A 22,189-nucleotide genomic window follows, 5' to 3' on the forward strand; every position below is an offset into this window, starting at 1 on the left:
AATAGTTCTAAGTTCTAGGGGACTGACGGCCTCAGATGTTAAGTCCCATAGTGCTCAGAGCCATTTGAACCATTTTTTATAAAACACAACTAGCTCTACATCCGCATGAGGTAGTGAGTGCTATGGACGTGGGATCTTAACTAATACCATATTTCTAGATTTACAGAAGGCTTTTGACACCTACCTCACAACAGACTTCCAACCAAATTGGTTGCCTATTGGATATCGCTTCATTTGTGAGACTAGATTCGTGATTTTCGGTCAGAAAGGTCACAGAACGTTGTAATCGACGGAAGATCAATGAGTCAAACAAAAATGATATCCGGCATTCCCCAAGGAACAGTTATAGGTCCTCTGCTGTTCCTAGTCTATAGAAACGATTTAGAAGGCAATCTGAGCAGCCCTCTCAGATTGCAGCACTGTGAAATTGTTTGAAAATGATGCTGTCATTTACCAATTGCGCAATGGTTTAGACAAAATCTGTATGGTGTGAAAAGTGACAAGTGCCTCTCAGTGAGGAAAAGCGTGAAGTCAATCACATGAGTACGAAAAGAAATCTATTAAATTTCGGTTGCACGATGTCACACAAATTTACAGGCTGTTAATTCGACTAAATACGTATTAATTACCATTACGAAGAATCTAAACTGGAACGATCACACAGGTAATGTTGTGGAAAGGCAAACCGAAGACTACGCTTTACTGATAAACGCTTAGAAGACGCAACAGGTGTACTAAAAAGACTGCCTACACAACGAAACTTCCTGGCAGATTAAAACTGTGTCCCGGACCAAGACTCGAACTCGGGACCTTTACCTTTCGCCGGCAGGTGCTCTACCAACTGAGCTACCCAAGCACGACTCACGCCCCGTCCTCACAGCCTTACTTCTGCCAGTACCTCGTCTCCTACCTTCCAAACCTTACAGAAGCTCTCCTGCGAACCTTGCAGAACTTCCACCCCTGAAAGAAAGGATATTGCGGAGACATGGCTTAGCCACAGCCTTGGGGGTGTTTCCAGAACAAGATTTTCACTCTGCAGCGGAGTGTGCGCTGATATGAAACTTCCTGGCAGATTAAAACTGTGTGGCGGACCGAGACTCGAACTCGGGACCTTTGCACTTCGCGGGCAGGTGTTCTACGAACTGAGCTACCCAAGCACGACTCACGCCCCGTCCTCACGGCTTTACTTCTGCCAGTACCTCGTCTCCTACCTTTCAAACTTTACAGAAGCTCTCCTACGAACCTTGCAGAACTAGCACCCCTGAAAGAAAGGATATTGCGGAGACATGGCTTAGCCACAGCTTTGGGGATGTTTCCAGAATGAGAATTTTCACTCCGTAGCGGAGTGTGGGCTGATATGAAACTTCCTGGCATATTAAAGCTGTGTGCCGCACCGAGACTCGAACTCGGGCCCTTGCCTTTCGCGGGCAAGTGCTCTACCAACTGAACTACCCAAGCACGACTCACACCCCATCCTCACTTCTGTAAAGTTTGCAAGGTAGGAGACGAGGTATTGGCAGAAGTAAAGCTGTGAGGACGGGGCGTGAATCGTGCTTGGGTAGCTCAGTCGGTAGAGCACTTGCCCGCGGAAGGCAAAGGTCCCGAGTTCGAGTCTCGGTCCGGGACACAGTTTTAATCTGCAAGGAAGTTTGATATCAGCGCACACTCCGCTGCACAGTGAAAATCTCATTCTGCCTACACTACGCTTGTTGTTCCTCTTCTGGAGTGTTGGTTGAAATGGCTCTGAGCACTTTGGGCCTTAACTGCTGAGGTCATCAGTCCTCTAGACTAAACTACTTAAACCTAACTAACCTAAGGACATCACACACATCCATGCCCTAGGCAGGATTCGAAGCGTCTAGAACCGCTCGGCCACTCCGGCCGGCTCTTCTGGAGTATTGGCATGCGGCATGTAACCCTTACAGACAACACTGACGGACGACGTGGAAGAAATGCAAGGAAGGGGAGCTCGTTTTGTATTATCATGAAATAGGGGAAAGAATGTCTCGAATATGATACGCCAGTTTGGGTGGCAGTCATCAAAACAATGGGGTTTTCCGTTGCGGAAAGATCTTTTCGCGAAATTTCAATCACCAAGTTCCTGCTCCGAATGCGAAATTATTTTATTGCCTCCCACTTACATAGGGAGAAATGGCCATCGTAGTAAAATAGATCGAAGCTCGCACTAGAAAGTAAGTGTTTACACTGAGGTGACTAATGTCATGGGATACTTTCTAATATCGTGTCGGACATCTTTTTGACCGGCGTAGGGCAGCAACTCAGCAGGACTTGAAAGTTCCGTGTAGAAATATTGAGCCATGCAGCCTGCAGCCTCTGTCGCCGTCCATAACTGAGAAAGTGTTGCCGGTGCAGGATTTTGTGATCTCCCGATTGTGTCCCACAAATGTTCGATGGGATTCATGTCGGGCGATTTGGATGGCCAAATCATTCGCCATAATTGTCCAGAATGTTCTTCAAACCAAACGCGAACAATTGTGGTACCGTGTCATGGCCCATTGTCATCCATAAAAATTCCATTGTTGTTTGCAAATATGAGTCCATGAATGGCTGCAAATGGCCCTCAACTAGCCAAACATAACAATTTCCAGTCAATGATCAGTCCAGTTGGACCAGAGGATCCAGTCTATTTCATGTAAATACAGACAACACCATTATGGAGCCAGCACCGGTTTACAAAATGTCTTGTTGACAACTGGGATCCATGGTTTCGTGAGGTCTGCAGCACACTCGACACTCGGACGCTACCATCGGCTCTTACCAACTGAAATGGGGCCTCATCTGACCAGGCCACGGCTTTCCATTAGTGTAAGGTCCAACTGATGTGCTCACGAGTCCGAGACCCCGACTGTATTTAACGCTTAAATGTCAGAAGTTTCATTGTTGCATGTCTGTTAGTTATTGTTCAGTGCTGTATTGAGTAGAACGTTGTGTCGCACAAATTGCGAATTTCGAGAAGGCAGAGTTAAAGGAGCAACACGGCTGCATTAAATTTTGCGTGAAACTTAAGAAAACCTTCATGGATACACAACAGTAAAGAGTGCTTAAACCTACTCGGTGTTACGAATGGTTCACAGTGTTTAAAACTGGCCGGACGTAAGCTAAAGATGCAGGCTTTCAAATTTGAATGAAATGATGTGGTGGTGGCCCTCAACTACACTCCTGGAAATGGGAAAAATAACACATTGACACCGGTGTGTCAGACCCACCATACTTGCTCCGGACACTGCGAGACGGCTGTACAAGCAATGATCACACGCACGGCACAGCGGACACACCAGGAACCGCGGTGTTGGCCGTCGAATGGCGCTAGCTGCGCAGCATTTGTGCACCGCCGCCGTCGGTGTCAGCCAGTTTGCCGTGGCATACGGAGCTCCATCGCAGTCTTTAACACTGGTAGCATGCCGTGACAGCGTGGACGTGAACCGTATGTGCAGTTGACGGACTTTGAGCGAGGGCGTATAGTGGGCATGCGGGAGGCCGGGTGGACGTACCGCCGAATTGCTCAACACGTGGGGCGTGAGGTCTCCACAGTACATCGATGTTGTCGCCAGTGGTCGGCGGAAGGTGCACGTGCCCGTCGACCTGGGACCGGACCGCAGCGACGCACGGATGCACGCCAAGACCGTAGGATCCTACGCAGTGCCGTAGGGGACCGCACCGCCACTTCCCAGCAAATTAGGGACACTGTTGCTCCTGGGGTATCGGCGAGGACCATTCGCAACCGTCTCCATGAAGCTGGGCTACGGTCCCGCACACCGTTAGGCCGTCTTCCGCCCACGCCCCAACATCGTGCAGCCTGCCTCCAGTGGTGTCGCGACAGGCGTGAATGGAGGGACGAATGGAGACGTGTCGTCTTCAGCGATGAGAGTCGCTTCTGCCTTGGTGCCAATGATGGTCGTATGCGTGTTTGGCGCCGTGCAGGTGAACGCCACAATCAGGACTGCATACGACCGAGGCACACAGGGCCAACACCCGGCATCATGGTGTGGGGAGCGATCTCCTACACTGGCCGTACACCTCTGGTGATCGTCGAGGGGACACTGAATAGTGCACGGTACATCCAAACCGTCATCGAACCCATCGTTCTACCATTCCTAGATCGGCAAGGGAACTTGCTGTTCCAACAGGACAATGCACGTCCGCATGTATCCCGTGCCACCCAACGTGCTCTAGAAGGTGTAAGTCAACTACCCTGGCCAGCAAGATCTCCGGATCTGTCCCCCATCGAGCATGTTTGGGACTGGATGAAGCGTCGTCTCACGCGGTCTGCACGTCCAGCACGAACGCTGGTCCAACTGAGGCGCCAGGTGGAAATGGCATGGCAAGCCGTTCCACAGTACTACATCCAGCATCTCTACGATCGTCTCCATGGGAGAATAGCAGCCTGCATTGCTGCGAAAGGTGGATATACACTGTACTAGTGCCGACATTGTGCATGCTCTGTTGCCTGTGTCTATGTGCCTGTGGTTCTGTCAGTGTGATCATGTGATGTATCTGACCCCAGGAATGTGTCAATAAAGTTTCCCCTTCCTGGGACAATGAATTCACGGTGTTCGTATTTCAGTTTCCAGGAGTGTACGTACCCACAGACTCAGAGATGAAATATTAAAAGTTTTGACTGGTTTCGTTGTCTAGGGGCTGGGATACGTAGTTGCAGCATTGCAAGCCAAATACTGCTGACTCTACAGTATACAATACGAAATACACATGAATCGAATGATCGAAGGTTCCTATCCCTCGGCAATTACAAATTTTGAAATGTCACACAGAATTTTATAAATCGAAGATTTCAATTAAATAAAATCTGCAGGTACAATTTTTAACGACTTTAAACGATGAGTACGATAGCAGAAGTACCTTTAAGAATGCCGTTTATTAATGCAAAACACTTTTTGGTGTCGATGGTCCAGCAATTAAATAAAGTATAAGTTTAATAACAGGGAAACAATAGATTCCTGCTTAACGTAATTTGTCATAAACAACAACATAGCTCGCAAGATATTCACTTCTAAACGCATACTGCCTCTTCATTGCAGAAGCCACGGAAATCTCACAAGTGCACAAGTTGGCACTACGAAATATTTCTCTCCTGCGACCACGCGCAAAACTGATCCACTGATTTTCAAGCTGCCACCCGTTACCTCACAAAGATGACCGTCGTTCTGGATGCCCTTCGACGTCTATTGACGACGCTCATGGCAGCAACGTCAACGAAATGGTGCAAGCCAATTATTAGTTATTCTGTACACTGACCTCCCGAGAAAGTGCTGAAAAATGTAACATTTCAGTTGGATCGTGTCATGAAATCCCGACACAGCATCTTGGAATGCATTGTACTGCCGCGAGATTCATCCCATGGCTCATGAATCAAGACACAAAGTCCTTCGGCTTACAATCCGTGAAGAGCTTTTGCATCGCGCAAATGGGAACGAGATGTTCCCTAAGAGACACATAATGGTGATGAGACCTGGGTCTACATTTGCGAAATTTTTTGAACGGATCTCGTGTAACAGACATTGAACCAGTGTCGTGGGTTGAAACCCAACTCTTCGCTGTGCGTCTACAGGTGATCGACGAAAATGTGTTAACACCGTGACGAATATTACTTCCGTCAATTGGTAGGAACATGTATTGTCAATTTTTTTGGTAGCAATTAGGGCTTTTCATTTTCGAACGGTAGACTGACGGGAGAGATACCAGATATACTGTAATTATAATGTTTGAAACTTACACTAACTTTGTTTATCATACTGTCAGCTTACTATGCTATTGGGGAACACAACATCTAATTACTTCGTATGTATTGTAATTCGTGAAACGAAACCAGATTAACAATGTAAACAAAGTGTTTATTTGGCCTACTAAATTATATATACAAATTTTGTTCACACTAAAAACTAATGCAACTTACTCATGTCTGAAACAGGAAACATGGTAGGAATATTTGGGATAATATAGTATTGGTATAATTAGTAAAAATGTAAACAGGGTTGTTTCCTCGCATCGTTTCACTTATTTTTCCATGAGAACAAAAGATCTGTAAGTGTATTTGTATCTTATTCCACGATTTTCTGTTGTATCCACTGGATGATAAAATCTTTGGTAATTATCAAGAAGATCTGTGACTGGAATTAGCCAATTTACTGAACGCAACAATAAACCGATTGTTAGGAAGAGTACATTGAAGCCCGTGAGTAATCGATTGAAAAGTCAGAAACTAAATGCTACTTTATTTACCATTAGAACAGTATCTGAAATAAGTGACATTTCAACACGAAAAGTAGTCTACTTCGCATATTTTCATACGCTTATTTCATATGGTATTATTTTTTGGGGTAATTCTTCTGATTCAAAAAGGGTATTTTTCGCTCAAAAACGGGCTGTTCGAGCTATATGTGGTGTAAGTTCGAGAACCCCTTGTCGACCCCTATTGAATAGTCTGGGAATTCTGACATTGCCCTCACAGTATATATTTTCTTTAATGTCGTTTGTTGTTAGCAATATTACCTTATTCCCAAGAGTTAGCAGCTTTCACTCAGTTAATACTAGGCAGAAATCAAATCTGCATGTGGAATGCACTTCCTTGACTCTTGTTCAGAAAGGAGTGCACTATTTTGCTGCATCGATTTTCAATAAGCTACCACAAGAACTCAAAAATGTTAGTAGTAGCCCAAACGCTTTTAAGTCTAAACTGGAGAGTTTCCTCATGGCTCACTCCTTCTATTCTGTCGAGGAGCTCCTGGAAGAGCTGAAAAATTAAGCAAATTCCAATGTTACATTGTTGATTTTCTTTATTTAAACTTACGAATTGTCTCCTGAATACGTTTCTTGTATTTCATTTTATGTTTCTACTATCGTGTTATAATTTCATGTATTGACTCGTTCCATGACCATGGAGACTTCTCCTTAATTTGGTCCCACGGAACAATAAATAAATAAATAAATAGTAGTCCAGTGCGATGTTACATCTTGAGCAGCACTGTGTGACTTAATAAATTGTACACCTCAAACATTAGCTGACTTCTCAAGTATTTTGAGAACCAGGGTGTTCTCTGGCCTTTCTTCACTTAAGAAATTTTCAGGCGCAGTCATCTGCAGCGAAGTATTGAAATGCAGATGCTAGCCGAGACTACAGATTGCGCTTACTCAGTGTCCTCAATACATTGCAAGTGTCAATCGTGGTCAGGACAGTATTCTGTAAAGCTGTGAGTGCATTACGTCGGAGTTAAGTGAATTCGAACGTGGACAACTTTTTGGTGCCCATATGGTGGGTACTTCCGTCATCAAAGGAACCTAAATGTTTGGTGTTTCAAGAGAAACCGTATCGAAGACTTATACATGGAAAGTGGAAAAACGTAACTCGCTAAGTCACAGCACGGACAGATATATGTGTTGTGTGATGGTGACATATTGTTAGTGAAGAGGATTGTGATGAAAAATAAGAGGACAGTATCTGCAAATGTCACTGCAGAAGTGAATGTCGCATTCGAGAACGCTGTCAGCACCAAAACAAAACGAAGGGGGCTGCATAACCTGGGAGCTGAAGGACGGGTTGGAATTCCAAAACCACCCATCAGTGGTGCAAATGCCTGTAGCAGGAAGATGTGGTGCAGAAGCTATAAAACTGAAGCGATGACTTAAATTCTTTAGAACAGGCTCCCACTTTCGATTAAGGAAGGACTAGGCCCAAGTTTGCACATAGAATAAATTTTATTATAGTGTAGTTCCTCAGCACATGTTCATCTACATCTACATCTACATCTACATCCATACTCCGCAAGTCACCTGACGGTGTGTGGCGGAGGGTACCCTGAGTACCTCTATCGGTTCTCCCTTCTATTCCAGTCTCGTATCGTTCGTGGAAAGAAGGATTGTCGGTATGCTTCTGTGTGGGCTCTAATCTCTCTGATTTTATCCTCATGGTCTCTTCGCGAGATATACGTAGGAGGGAGCAATATACTGCTTGACTCTTCGGTGAAGGTATGTTCTCGAAACTTTAACAAAAGCCCGTACCGAGCTACTGAGCGTCTCTCCCGCAGAGTCTTCCACTGGAGTTTATCTATCATCTCCGTAACGCTTTCGCGATTACTAAATGATCCTGTAACGAAGCGCGCTGCTCTCCGTTGGATCTTCTCTATCTCTTCTATCAACCCTATATGGTACAGATCCCACACTGCTGAGCAGTATTCAAGCAGTGGGCGAACAAGCGTACTGTAACCTACTTCCTTTGTTTTCGGATTGCATTTCCTTAAGATTCTTCCAATGAATCTCAGTCTGGCATCTGCTTTACCGACGATCAACTTTATATGATCATTCCATTTTAAATCACTCCTAATGCGTACTCCCAGATAATTTATGGAATTAACTGCTTCCAGTTGCTGACCTGCTATTTTGTAGCTAAATAATAAGGGATCTATCTTTCTATGTATTCGCAGCACATTACACTTGTCTACATTCAGATTCAATTGCCATTCCCTGCACCATGCGTCAATTCGCTGCAGATCCTCCTGCATTTCAGTACAATTTTCCATTGTTACAACATCTCGATACACCACAGCATCATCTGCAAAAAGCCTCAGTGAACTTCCGATGTCATCCACAAGGTCATTTATGTATATTGTGAATAGCAACGGTCCTATGACACTACCCTGCGGCACACCTGAAATCACTCTTACTTCGGAAGACTTCTCTCCATTGAGAATGACATGCTGCGTTCTGTTATCTAGGAACTCTTCAATCCAATCACAGAATTGGTCTGATAGTCCATATGCTCTTACTTTGTTCGTTAAACGACTGTGGGGAACTGTATCGAACGCCTTGCGGAAGTCAAGAAACACAGTATCTACCTGCGAACCCGTGTCAATGGCCCTCTGAGTCTCGTGGACGAATAGCGCGAGCTGGGTTTCGCACGACCGTCTTTTTCTAAACCCATGCTGATTCCTACAGAGTAGATTTCATATTCCTTGGTACTCAAAAAAATATACTGTACAATTTACATTCATTACACTCTTTATCCTTTAGCAAACAAATTCTGAAATAAATACGATCACTATCAAATTCTCTTTAAACCATTTCAGTAACACCAAAAATTTAAGCAAAGGCTTTCGAAAAATATTCACCCAATTAATAAACGTTCAACTTTATCTTAGTAAACCTTGAACAAAGCAAAATTTCTGCAAGCTTAATTACCACACATTTAAGCATAAGCTACTCAGACAATTATAAGAGTGCTAAATTACAGGAAGAAAATACAATTTAGAATTTTACAGTCCTGCTCTGGACACATGCCCTTCTTGCTCTCCGAACGGACCCACACGACACGCGTGCTCCTTCGGGCCAAGGTACATAAACACTGAAACCAGAACAAGAAAGCCTTCTAGAACACACAGAAATCTGCTATTAGAAACATTTCTATGCACGGCCTTATATGTTGCAGTCTTTAACATGCAAATAAAACACAATAAAATAGTGGCCATACAATTAAGAAAACAACCCTACAACTTGATTACGAGTAAAAAACCTTAACAATTACACATCTCTCTTTAACTAATGATATACACATACACTACTGATATACACATACGAAAACAAAAATGCCTCTTTCGCAACCAATTAGCATGTCCCGGCTTAGTCGAATATTAATTAACGACAAGTAATGAGCAGCACCAGTATCATAATCTGGATCTGAACTGAGACAATTTTTATACGACGAACGAGCCTGCGCAATTCTTTAATTTTTGCGATAACCACAGTTGTCGTTGGAATGATGCTCACTAGAAAGATTATCGGTAAGACGGAAACTCCAGCAGATGGAAACGGAGCCCCATAACTAAGGGCCGGAGAGCAGATCATCATCCGGTGTTAACACCAAGGCAGTCCAACCGTCACTCGCCTATCTCTGCAGCCGCAGCGCTCGACAGCTGCGCCTCCTGGTCGCTCAGTTCCGTCCCCCCCCCCCCCCCCCCTTCCCACTCCCCCTGCTTGCTACAGACTTGTGCTATATACCCAGCCAGCGCGAGACGAAATCGATACTGGCTAGCTTACATAGTCTTTGAACCAGAGGAGATAGATTCTATTACCTCGATGTGAACACATAAAAAACCTGGACTGTGGAGCAGTGGAAGAATATCACTTGATCGGATGAGTCTTGATTCAAACCGTTCCCAACTTCTGGCCGAGTTTACGTCCCATGAGCGGAACATGGCGGGAGTTCGACGATGATTTGGGCAGGCATGTCTTGGTATTCCATCGGCCGCATTTTTACCAGGCAAGGTCGCATTACTGCCAAGTATTATTCGGCCACATTGATCAGGTTGCGGTGTAACCGCCTTGCTGGGGATAAATGTTGTCTAAAGAAAATAATTCAAAATAAACTCCTTTACTAAATATTGATTTTTGACGGCAGTAGCTGAAATAAATGTTCTTAAATTCGGTTGAGTGTAACTCAGTTTGTTCAAAATAATACACGTTGACCAGAACTTAACCTTCTTTTCGATGCTTCGCTGCAGATGACTGCGGCTGTAAGTTTGTTAAGTGAAGCAAGTCCAGAGAACACCCTGGTTCTCAAAATACGTGAGAAGTCAGCTGATGTTTCAGGTGTACAATTTATTAAGTCACACAGTGCTGCTCAAGATGTAACAACGGGTCGGACTTTCCAATCGATTTCTCGCGGGCTTCATGTACTCTTCCTAACAATCAGTGTAGTGTTGCTTATAGTAAATTGGCTAATTCCAGTCACAGATCTTCTTCATAATTACCAAAGATTTTATCATCCAGTGGATACAACATAAAATCGTGCAATAAGATACAAATACGCTTACAGGTCTTTTGTTCTCGTGGAAATATAAGTGAAACGATACGAATAAACAATCCTGTTCACATTTTTACTAATTACACTGATACTATATCATCCCAATATTCCTACCATGTTTCCTGTTTCAAACATGAGTAAATTACATTAGTTTTTACTGTGAATAGAATTTCTATATATACGAGGGTGAGTCAAATGAAAACATTAAATATTTTTTAAAAATATTATTTATTCTGCAGAAGTGGTACAAAGCTGTATGGCTTTTAAACATAATCTCCCCCACGCTCAATGCAAGTCGTCCAGCACTTACAAAGTGCATAAGTTTCTTTAGAAAAAAATTCTTTTGGTAGACCGCGCAACCACTCATGCACCGCGTGGCGTACCTCTTCATCAGAACAGAACTTCTTTCCTCCCATTGCGCCTTTGAGTGGTCCAAACACATGGAAATCACTTGGGGCATGATCTGGTGAGTACGGTGGAAGAGGAAGACACCCAAAATGCAGGTCTGTGATTGTTGCAACTGTTGTACGGGCAGTGTGGGGCCTTGCATTGTCATGTTGCAAAAGGACACCTGCTGACAGCAATCCACGTCGCTTTGATTTGGTTGCAGGCCGCAGATGATTTTTTAGGAGCTCTGTGTTTGATGCCCTCTAGGCATGTAATGCTCCAAAATGACGTCTTTTTCGTTCCGAAAGAGAGTCAGCATAACCTTCCCTGCTGATGGTTCTGTTCCAAACTTCTTTGGTTTTGCTGATGAGGAATGGCGCCATTCCTTGATCGCTCTCTTCGTTTCCGGTTGGTGGAAGTGAACCCAGGTTTCGTCCCCAGTAACGATTCTTGCAAGGAAGCCATCACATTCTCGTTCAAAGCACCGAAGATGTTCACAAGCATCAACAAGTCGTTGTCTCATTTCAGGAGTCAGCTGCCGTGGCACCCATCTTGCAGACACTTTTTGAAACTGGAGCACATCATGCACAATGTAGTGTGCTGACCCATGACTAATCTGTAAACATGCTGCAGTGTCATTCAGTGTCACTCGGCGGTTTTCTTTCACGATGGGTTAAACTGCTGCAATGTTATGTAGAGTCGCAACTCGTTCTGCCTGACCTGGACGAGGAGCATCTTCCACTGAATTCACACGATTTGCGAACTTCCTACTCCATCCGTAGACTTGCTGCTGTGACAAACACGCATCACCGTACTGAACCCTCATTCGTCGATGAACTTCAATAGGTTTCACACCTTCACTACGCAAAAACCGAATAACAGAGCGCTGTTCTTCCCTGGTGCAAGTCGCAAGTGGGGCGGCGATATTTATACTGATACTGCGACGGTATGTCTGCATCTGCACTATGCTGCCACCTACAGGCCATTCTGCACGCTGTTTGTAGCACGCTTACCAACTTACAGGATAACGGCGCGAAATTTCGATTTGTTATTACAAATTTAAGGTTTTCATTTGACTCAGCCTCGTAATTTACTAGCCCAAATAAACACTTCGTTTACAATGTTAATCTGCTTTCGTTTCACGAATTACAATAAATACGAGGCAATTAGATGTTTTGTTCGCCAACAGCATAGTAAGCTGACAGTATGATAAACAAAGCTGTTGCAGGTTCCAAACATAATTACAGTATATCTGGTATCCCTCCCGTTAGTCTGCCGTTCGGAAACGAAAAGCCCTAATTGTTACTAAACAAATTGACAATACATGTTCCTACCAATTGACGGAAGTAATATTAGTTATACGTTGACATGAAGATGTTGGAAATTACGTTACAGAGCTCAGACGGGGAAATTACTTATATAGATCCTACCTGACAACATAACAGTTAATCATGCAATCCAAATTACCTTCTCATTTGCAAGAAAAATGAGGTGTTACGTTTCTAAGTTCATCCCATGGTATAATGTTTGTGCCGCAATGGCTACGTGGCATATGAAGTCGACAGGATTCCTGTTCACACACCTCGCATCGTCCAGGACTGGTTTTCTGAGCACGAGGATGAATTGTCCAATCTCACGTGGCGACCACACTCACCAGATCTCAATAGCACTTTAAATAGAGATGGGGCCCCTCCACGCCCGCACCAACGTGTTGACCAAAAGTTCTACTGTCACATCCGTCAACATGTTAGTTATCTAATAGGTGGATCACAGGAGCTGGGCTGTGATGTTATCCGTGCGTCTGTGTAAGACTACGCATTAACACGGTCCATCAGGTGATAGATAGTGGACGAAACGCGAATGAGGGTAACAATTTGAAGAGCAGAGGGAAAAAAAGTGCCAAGGCTTGGGCCCTGGGAAAAAACCCTCTGCGACAGTGGGATGGGTAGTAACAGCAGTAGTGGCTTACTAGCTGCGATAGTTCATGCAAGGTTGGGTTTGTTAGTATGGGTATGAAGCATCATTACCGTGGCAAGCGATGGCGATGTATCCCAGTTGCTGCTGCCGCTACGTTCCTGGAACAATCAAGATCGTTATACAGTAGTGGGAGATCGGCCATAGATCATCTCACTGTGTGGGGGATGTGTGGAGCTTGTCTGCATGCAGTGTACGGTACGGCTTCCCTGCGTGGTGCCAGTTATTCGGCAAGTGTGCTCCAGCTGGATGTCCAGTAATGGCGTCTGATTAACAGGGGCTAGCCAGTACCGTTGTGTTTGCGTGTACTTGGCCTTAGATGTTAGGTCCTTACAAGTATGTCTTTTGGTCTTTTATGTTTCCATCTATGGTTGTGGTCGTAGTTCCCCAGATTCAGAATAAACGGGTTCTGCGAATGTCTGGAGTTTCTGTATAGTCTTGTGGTGTGTTTGTGGACTACCTCCGTGAGAGTCTCAAGTCGGTATTCCCGGTGAAGGTCCGCGATGCGTGTGTATCGTGGAGCATTGCTTATGATTTTGAGTACTTTGTTTTGTATGATCTGCAGGCGTGTGGGCGCAGCGTATCCCCAGACTGGAGCTGCGTACGTCATCAGGGGTCGGATAAGTGTCGTGTACATGGACCTCGACACCCTTCTGTTCAGTGTGCTACGCCTGTTGAGCATAGGGTAGAGCTGTTTGAGCCTCGCGCTTGCTCGGTTGGTCGTGTGTTGTATGTAGTCCCCCCAGAGTAATTTCCGGTCCAGCCAGACACCGAGGTATTTGACTTTCTCGCGGAAACGTATTGGGCGTACATGTAAAGTAATTGGTCTGCAGTAGCGGTGTTTGCGCAGTTGCTTCGGTCTTCTAGTGAACAGAACGGCTTCGCACTTATCGACGTTTACTCTAACACGCCATTTCTCTAACCAAGGCTCAGCCACTCTGAGTGCGGTCTGTAAGCGTGACGTAATGTTTGCTGGTTTCCAATCTCGCGCGAGGATGGCTGTGTCATCCGCGTGGATTGCCATCGTTGTGTTGTGTGTGGTTGGGAGATCGTTTATGTAGAGGTTAAACAGTAGGGGCCCTAGGATGCTCCCCTGGGGTACTCCCGCGTGTATACCGTGTCGTGTTCATTGTTTTCCCTGCACGTCAGTGTTGAAACTCCTGTCTGTGAGGTATGAGTGTATGAGACCCACCAGCGCGTCGGGGAACCCCGCGTCCCCGAATTTGCGAATGAGGCCGTTGTGTCATAGACGGTCGAAAGCCTTTTCGATGTCCAGGAACAAAAAAGAGTACTGAACTTTTGCAAACAACGGTGTGTTATCGCTGTCCACTTCCATCGTCGTTACCTGAACTTACCACTGTTGTGAGATTTCCTTGATAACCATACAGGACCTGGATCTATCGATAGCAATACGACTGGAAGGTGTTTTGAAAGCCAACGGGTTTGCTGTACCGTATTAGGCATGGTAACGTGTTGTGTTTTTGCCGTATCCACATTTTTGTCGAACCCGTGTACAGCGGTCCAGCCTTCCCTCTTAAGAGGGTGACTAACATTTTGGCGGGCAGCTTCGCAGCTGTTACGTTCCAACTGGGCGCGACAGGAGCCTTGCAGCTTCCGCCCCTCCACCGCCGCCCCTTGGACGGCAGCCCGGAGCGAGCGGATCGCACCAGCCGAAGCGCCTCCGCCCCCACCGCCCCCGCCGCTCTGCTGTCACTCCGTAGCGCCCGACCTCCGCCGTGTCGCGGAAACGAATGGCTCCGGCGCTATATTTACTCTGACTAGACCACCCGCGTTCGTGGCTGGCCGGCAAGCGGCGCGCTCCCCACTAGACGCGTTGCTGGTCGCGCGTTGCGCCAGGATCTATCCACTCGCACTGTTTCAGACCGTACTGTAAGTAGGCTGTTTAGGTTGTTATGTTGGTAACGCCACGTAAGTGCTCTGTATGAAAATCGCAGACTGCATTGTGTGCAGTCTGTGGCTGCTTGGACTCATTGTTGGAATATTCGCTAGTGTTGGGCTGTTGGACGCGAACAGCGCGTAGCGTTGGGCAGCTGGAGGTGAGCCGCCAGTAGTGGTAGATGCGGGAAGAGTGATGGCAGAGTTTTGAGAAGTTACTATAAGCGGACGATTTGGACGTGTGCCCGTCAGAAAAAGAAAATTTCTAAGACTCGATGTCATGAACTAATATATACACTACTGGACATTAAAATTGCTACACCAAGAAGAAATGCAGATGATAAACGGGTATTCATAGGACAAATATATTATACCAGAACTGACATATGATTACATTTTCACGCAATTTGGGCGCATAGATCCTGAGAAATCAGTACCCAGAACAACCACCTCTGGCCGTAAGAACGGCCTCGATACGCCTGGGTATAGAGTCAAACAGATACCACAATTCATCAAGCGTAGTGACTGGCGTATTGTGACGAGCCAGTTGCTCGGCCACCATTGACCAGACGTTTTAAGTTGGTGAGATATCTGGAGAATGTGCTGGCCAGGGCAGCAGTCGAACGGGTATTCATAGGACAAATATATTATACTAGAACTGACATATGATTACATTTTCACGCAATTTGGGCGCATAGATCCTGAGAAATCAGTACCCAGAACAACCACCTCTGGCCGTAAGAACGGCCTCGATACGCCTGGGTATAGAGTCAAACAGAGCTTGGATGGCGTGTACAGGTACAGCTGCCCATGCAGCTTCAAAACGATACCACAATTCATCAAGCGTAGTGACTGGCGTATTGTGACGAGCCAGTTGCTCGGCCACCATTGACCAGACGTTTTCAGTTGGTGAGATATCTGGAGAATGTGCTGGCCAGGGCAGCAGTCGAACATTTTCTGTATCCAGAAAGGCCCGTACAAGACCTGCAACATGCGGTCGTGCATTATCCCGCTGAAATGTAGGGTTTCGCAGCGATCGAATGAAGGGTAGCGCCACGGGTCGTAACACATCTGAAATGTAACGTCCACCGTTCAAAGTACCGTCAATGCGAACAAGAGGTGACCGAGACGTGTAACCAATGGCACCCCATACCATCACGCCGGGTGATACGCCAGTATGGCGATGACGAATACACGCTTCCAATGTGCGTTCACCGCGATGTCGCCAAACACGGATGCGATCATCATGATGCTGTAAACAGAACCCGGATTTATCCGAAAAAATGACGTTTTGCCATTCGTGCACCCAGGTTCGTCGTTGAGTACACCGTCGCAGGCGCTCCTGTCTGTGATGCAGCGTCAAGGGTAACCGCAGCCACGGTCTCCGAGCTGATAGTCCATACTGCTGCAAACGTCGTCGAACTGTTCGTACAGATGGTTGTCGTCTTGCAAACGTCCCCACCTGTTGACTCAGGGATCGAGACGTGGGTGCACGATCCGTTACAGCCATGCGAATAAGATGCCTTTCATCTCGACTGCTAGTGATACGAGGCCGTTGGGATCCAGCACCGCGTTCCGTTTTACCCTACTGAACCCACCGATTTCATATTGCGCCAACAGTCATTGGATCTCGTACAACGCGAGCAGCAATGTCGCGGTACGATAAACCGCAATCGTGATAGGCTACAATCCGACCTTTATCAAAGTCGGAAACGTGAAGGTACGCATTTCTCCTCCTTACACGAGGCATCACAACAACGTTTCACCAGGCAACATCGGTCAACTGCTGTTTGTGTCTGAGAAATCGGTTGAAACTTTCCTCATGTCAGCACGTTGTAGGTGTCCCCACCGGCGCCAACCTTGTGTGAATGCTCTGAAAAGTTAATCATTTGCATATCACAGCTACTTCTTCCTGTCGGTTAAATTTCGCGTCTGTAGCACGTCATCTTGGTGGTGTAGCAATTTCAATGGCCGGTAGTGTATATATTTTGACTTTTGAACACTATTAAGGTAAATACATTGGTTGTTCTCTATCAAAATCTTACATTAGATAACTATGCCTATCAGCAGTTAGTGCCTTCAGTAGTTAGAATCTTTTATTTAGCTGGCAGCATTGGCGCTCTCTGTATTGCAGTAGTTCGAGTAACGAAGATTTTTGTGAGGAAAGTGATTCATGAAGGGTATAGGTTATTGTTAGTCAGGGCTAGTCTTTTGTAGGGATTATTGAAAGCCAGATTGCGTTGCGCTAAAAATATTGTGTGTCAGTTTAGTGATGATCAGAACAAGTAAAGAGAGAAATGTCTGAGTACGTTCAGTTTTGCTCAGCTGTTTGAAAATCAAATAACGTAAGAGTTTTACCAGCACAGTCGTTCTTTACATTCAAAGCGGAAGTTTCAATTTGTTTTACATTCAAAGGGGAAGTTTCAGTATCATTGCCCTTATCTTCCACATATGCCTACATCCTGAGAATATTTCCACTCTCTGGTACAGTGTGATCCATATAAATCTGATTTTCAAAAGTCATAACATTTGAACCAATAACGGTACACGTTTACAATTTTGGGAGCTGATAATACACAATTTGGAGATTACGTAAATACATACAAAGTCCTTACAGCAAATGTTGGCAGTGCCCCCCACCAGCATCGATGTACTACTATACTCGTTCCACCATATTCCGCGACGTTCTATGAAGTGTATCCTCGACCATGTTGCGAATGTCGTGTGTAATGGCCTCAGGGAGTTCTGCAGCTGCCCGTAGTATATTATTGGGCACTCAGCTTTTTATATTCACCCACAAGAAATAATCCGGATGAGAATGGGGGGAGGTAGGTCAGGTGATCGGGAGGGGGGGGGGCGCCCGAGTTTTTGAGAGTATTAGGTCACCAAAAAAACTGATTACAAGTTGCTCCATCTTGTTGGAAATAAGCATCTGTAAGTTCGACATCATCTAGCTGCTCCACAAATGTGCTAAAGATGTCCTCATCAACTGTAGCGTTACGGTCGTATTGAAGAAAACGGGGCCAACAATTCTGGAAGGTGACACCGCGCACCATTCTCCAACGTTTTCGTCATGCAGTGCTGTTTCGTGGATGATATGGGAAGTATACACCAGCCCAGTATCAGCTGTTTTGTGTGTTAATGCAACATGCCAGATGAAACCATGCCTCATTGAAAGGTGGCTACACTGAGCCACAGCGCCAGAGATCGCTAGAGAGCATTGTTCCGCCGCCTCCACTGGCAGTGATTATTGAGATGTCGTAGTGGGCAGTGCTTGTCCAGGACTCGTAGTAGTCAGTTCGTGTTCAGATGTGCTAGTAGGGAGTGCTTGCTGAGATGTGATACTGAAAAGTTCTTGTTGAGATGTGGTAATAGCGAGTCGGTGTGGAGATATATTGTAATGATTAGAGTGATTTTGGTCAATATATGAAGGTAACGAAACTTGATTTATTTTTCATTATTTCCATGTTTTAAATAATGCGTCATTACAGGTTCAGTCAACAAAGCATCTGGCTTGTGTTCTTGGATTAGAGTGTAATTCTGGTTCTCTTGAGTAATTATGGTATTTTTATTTTCTTTAATTAATTCAGTATAAATGATTCTTGTGTTGTTGAAGAAGAACCGTGCCAGATGCGTACGTTGAGTCATACTTCCACACACAGAACAGTTATACTTGTGCTTTGATTTCGTAGGTTTTATAGTTGCTGGGGACTTAATTAATTAATTGTGTTAATGAAAATTTCCATTTCATTCTTTGTTGTTGTTCTAGCAGTCAGATTGCGTAATAATACTAGTCAGGGCCAACCGTTACGAGACTTCGTAACCGAACAGACAGTTACTGAAACAAAAAAATTAAAATTATTTGCATTCTATTTTAATTAAGCCCCCATGCACGTGGCGACCGCTGCTTCGGATCGTCCCTTGGAATTCTTCTGATTGTAAAAATAGTAGACAGTAGTATTGTTGTAGTAATTTGTAGTTTAGTAATTTTAGTCTATTTTGCATGTGTAGATTTGGTAATTGTCATTCTTCTAATGGTATTTTTTTTTTCTCTGAATTTGATTTGTTGTCTTGTATACGCGTTTGACGATTTAGTGCAATTATTTCAATTGTTCGTTAATCGTGTTTGAGGGAAACATTTCGAGTGAATGGCATTGTTGGAGATAAAGAGTCATTGTGTATAATTTCCGTACAGTGACGAGTTTTGTATGTTTTGTAAATGATTACGCGATCAATGAAAAAGGCGAAAATGATGGATAGTGAGAATGACGAAATTGTTAACATGGCGAACTCGCCAACAGAGGAAAACAGTATGATGGATAATGAAGTGGAAAACAATGTAATAAGTCGGGAAAATAGTCCGGAACCATTTCAAAATTTTTCTCAATCAGAAAATTCACAGAATCCGAGATTAACGACAGAAGATTCTGAAATAGTATCGAACACAGATAGCTTTACAGCCACGACGAAAGAAGTTGGTTTCGCGGGAAATGTTGGGGGCGAAAAGAATTTCGAACCGGCTATTACGGAGCAGTTGATGAGTGCTATATTAAATTTGGGAGCACGAATGGAAACAATTAAAACAGAGATAGGAACTTTAGCAACACGGTTAGACTCACAGGGATCACAAATAGGAATAATTACAACTGGTATGGGAACAATGGAGCAGTTTAGATCTGAATTTAAAACAGAAATAGGAGCAATTAAAACTGAGATGGGAACAATGGAAACACGGTTAGATTCACGAATAGGGACATGTTTCAAAAATATGAAAGATGAATTAAAGAAAGAAATCAGAGAAGAAGTACAACCGATTTTGAATGCTCACAGTAATAGATTAATTGCAGTAGAGATTAGACAAAGGGAACAGGATAGAGAACAGGAGGAAAGAGATCGCGTGATAGTACAAAAATTTTCAGAGTTAAATTTACAACGTGCATGGGGGCTTAATTAAAATAGAATGCAAATAATTTTAATTTTTTTGTTTCAGTAACTGTCTGTTCGGTTACGAAGTCTCGTAACGGTTGGCCCTGACTAGTATTATTACGCAATCTGACTGCTAGAACAACAACAAAGAATGAAATGGAAATTTTCATTAACACAATTAATTAATTAAGTCCCCAGCAACTATAAAACCTACGAAATCAAAGCACAAGTATAACTGTTCTGTGTGTGGAAGTATGACTCAACGTACGCATCTGGCACGGTTCTTCTTCAACAACACAAGAATCATTTATACTGAATTAATTAAAGAAAATAAAAATACCATAATTACTCAAGAGAACCAGAATTACACTCTAATCCAAGAACACAAGCCAGATGCTTTGTTGACTGAACCTGTAATGACGCATTATTTAAAACATGGAAATAATGAAAAATAAATCAAGTTTCGTTACCTTCATATATTGACCAAAATCACTCTAATCATTACAATATATCTCCACACCGACTCGCTATTACCACATCTCAACAAGAACTTTTCAGTATCACATCTCAGCAAGCACTCCCTACTAGCACATCTGAACACGAACTGACTACTACGAGTCCTGGACAAGCACTGCCCACTACGACATCTCAATAATCACTGCCAGTGGAGGCGGCGGAACAATGCTCTCTAGCGATCTCTGGCGCTGTGGCTCAGTGTAGCCACCTTTCATCATATGTAAACCAAGTTACGGGCAGAACGTTGAATAACAAAACCCTAAAACCATCGACACCAACGCATTCTTTCCTCACGATCTGTTTCTTGCAATACTTGCATCATGTGCACTTTATGGTCGCAATGCCGATTTCTTCGCAGCCCTCTGACATGTGCCATAGCTGTGTCGAGCGGTTCTCGGCGCTTCAGTCCGGAACCACGCGGCTGCTACGGTCGCAGGTTCCAATCCTGCCTCGGGCGTGGATGTGTGTGATGTCCTTAGGTTAGTTAGGTTTAACTAGTTCTCAGTCTAAGGGGACTGATGACCTCAGACGTTAAGTCCCATAGTGCTTAGAGCCATTTGAACAATTTGAACATGTGCCATATAAAATGCCTGCCTCCTCGCTCAGTCGATGCAAAGATTTCCTTGGAGAGTTCCCGAAGCGTGTTCGATCATTATCAATAACCTCTGCACTCAGTGGTGGTCTTTGTTTACCATTGTCACTGTTTAGTACACCAGCTGTCTTCAGATTCTTTACATTCGATGAAGTTGTTGCCTTTGTTGGAACATCGTGCACATTCAGTTCTCTCCGGAACGCCTGTGAGCCTGTCTTCCCCCATGTTTTCACAATAAAAACCCGCTTTCGAAGTATGTACTGCTTATTTCTGCCAGCTGAAGACTGCGTACGAATCACTAATGCCCTCGTTATTCTCACGCTGCTTGAACTAACAGACTTCACAAATCACCCGTTAACATTCTACGAATCACAAGCTGAGTCAAATGTTTTAGTAAAATCTTGTGTGTAGTGAAGCTCTGGTGTGTGTAACATCCTTGGGGGGGGGGGGGGGGAGGGGCGAGGCCCCCTCTCTCACCCCTTCGTATATGGTACTACACGAAGCACTGTGAGTGCCAAGACACCTCTAGCTGTCTGACAGGAAGTTATCTGTTTGGACAAGGTCCACTTGGAAGTGCAGTGGCTCAAAGAACCCCATATATTACAAACACTATGTGATCAAAAGTATCCGGACACCCCCCCCCCCCAAAAAACATACATTTTAGGTGTACTGTGCTGCCACCTACTGCCAGCTACTCCATATCAGTGACCTCAGTAGTCATTAGACATTGTGAGACAGCAGAGTGGGGCGTTCCGCGGAATTCACGGATTTCGAACGTGATCAGGTGATTGGATGTCACTTGTTATACATCTGTACGCTAGATTTCCACACTCCTAAACATCCTTAGATCCACTGTTTCCGATGTGATAGTGATGTGGAAACGTGATGAGACACGTACAGCACAAAAGCGTACAGGCTGACCTCGTCTCTTGATTGACAAGAGACCGCCGAAAGGTGAAGAGGGTCGTAATGTGTAATAGGCAGACATCTATCCAGACTATCACACAGGAATTCCAAACTGCATCAGGATCCACTGCAAGTACTAAGACAGTTACACGGGAGATGAG

At 44.7% G+C, this 22,189-nt stretch overlaps 1 non-coding gene and 1 pseudogene across 1 annotated transcript; one reads left to right on the plus strand and one right to left on the minus strand.

Annotated features, from left to right (window-relative positions):
- LOC126252730 (uncharacterized) overlaps positions 1-22,189 on the minus strand; it is a 195,485-nt pseudogene that overhangs the window by 51,082 nt on the left and 122,214 nt on the right.
- Positions 1,553-1,627, plus strand: Trnap-cgg (transfer RNA proline (anticodon CGG)). The gene has a single exon. It is a non-coding gene; the product is annotated as a tRNA-Pro (tRNA).

This window comes from Schistocerca nitens, chromosome 4, assembly GCF_023898315.1.
Source record: "Schistocerca nitens isolate TAMUIC-IGC-003100 chromosome 4, iqSchNite1.1, whole genome shotgun sequence".
Classification (NCBI taxonomy): domain Eukaryota; kingdom Metazoa; phylum Arthropoda; class Insecta; order Orthoptera; family Acrididae; genus Schistocerca; species Schistocerca nitens.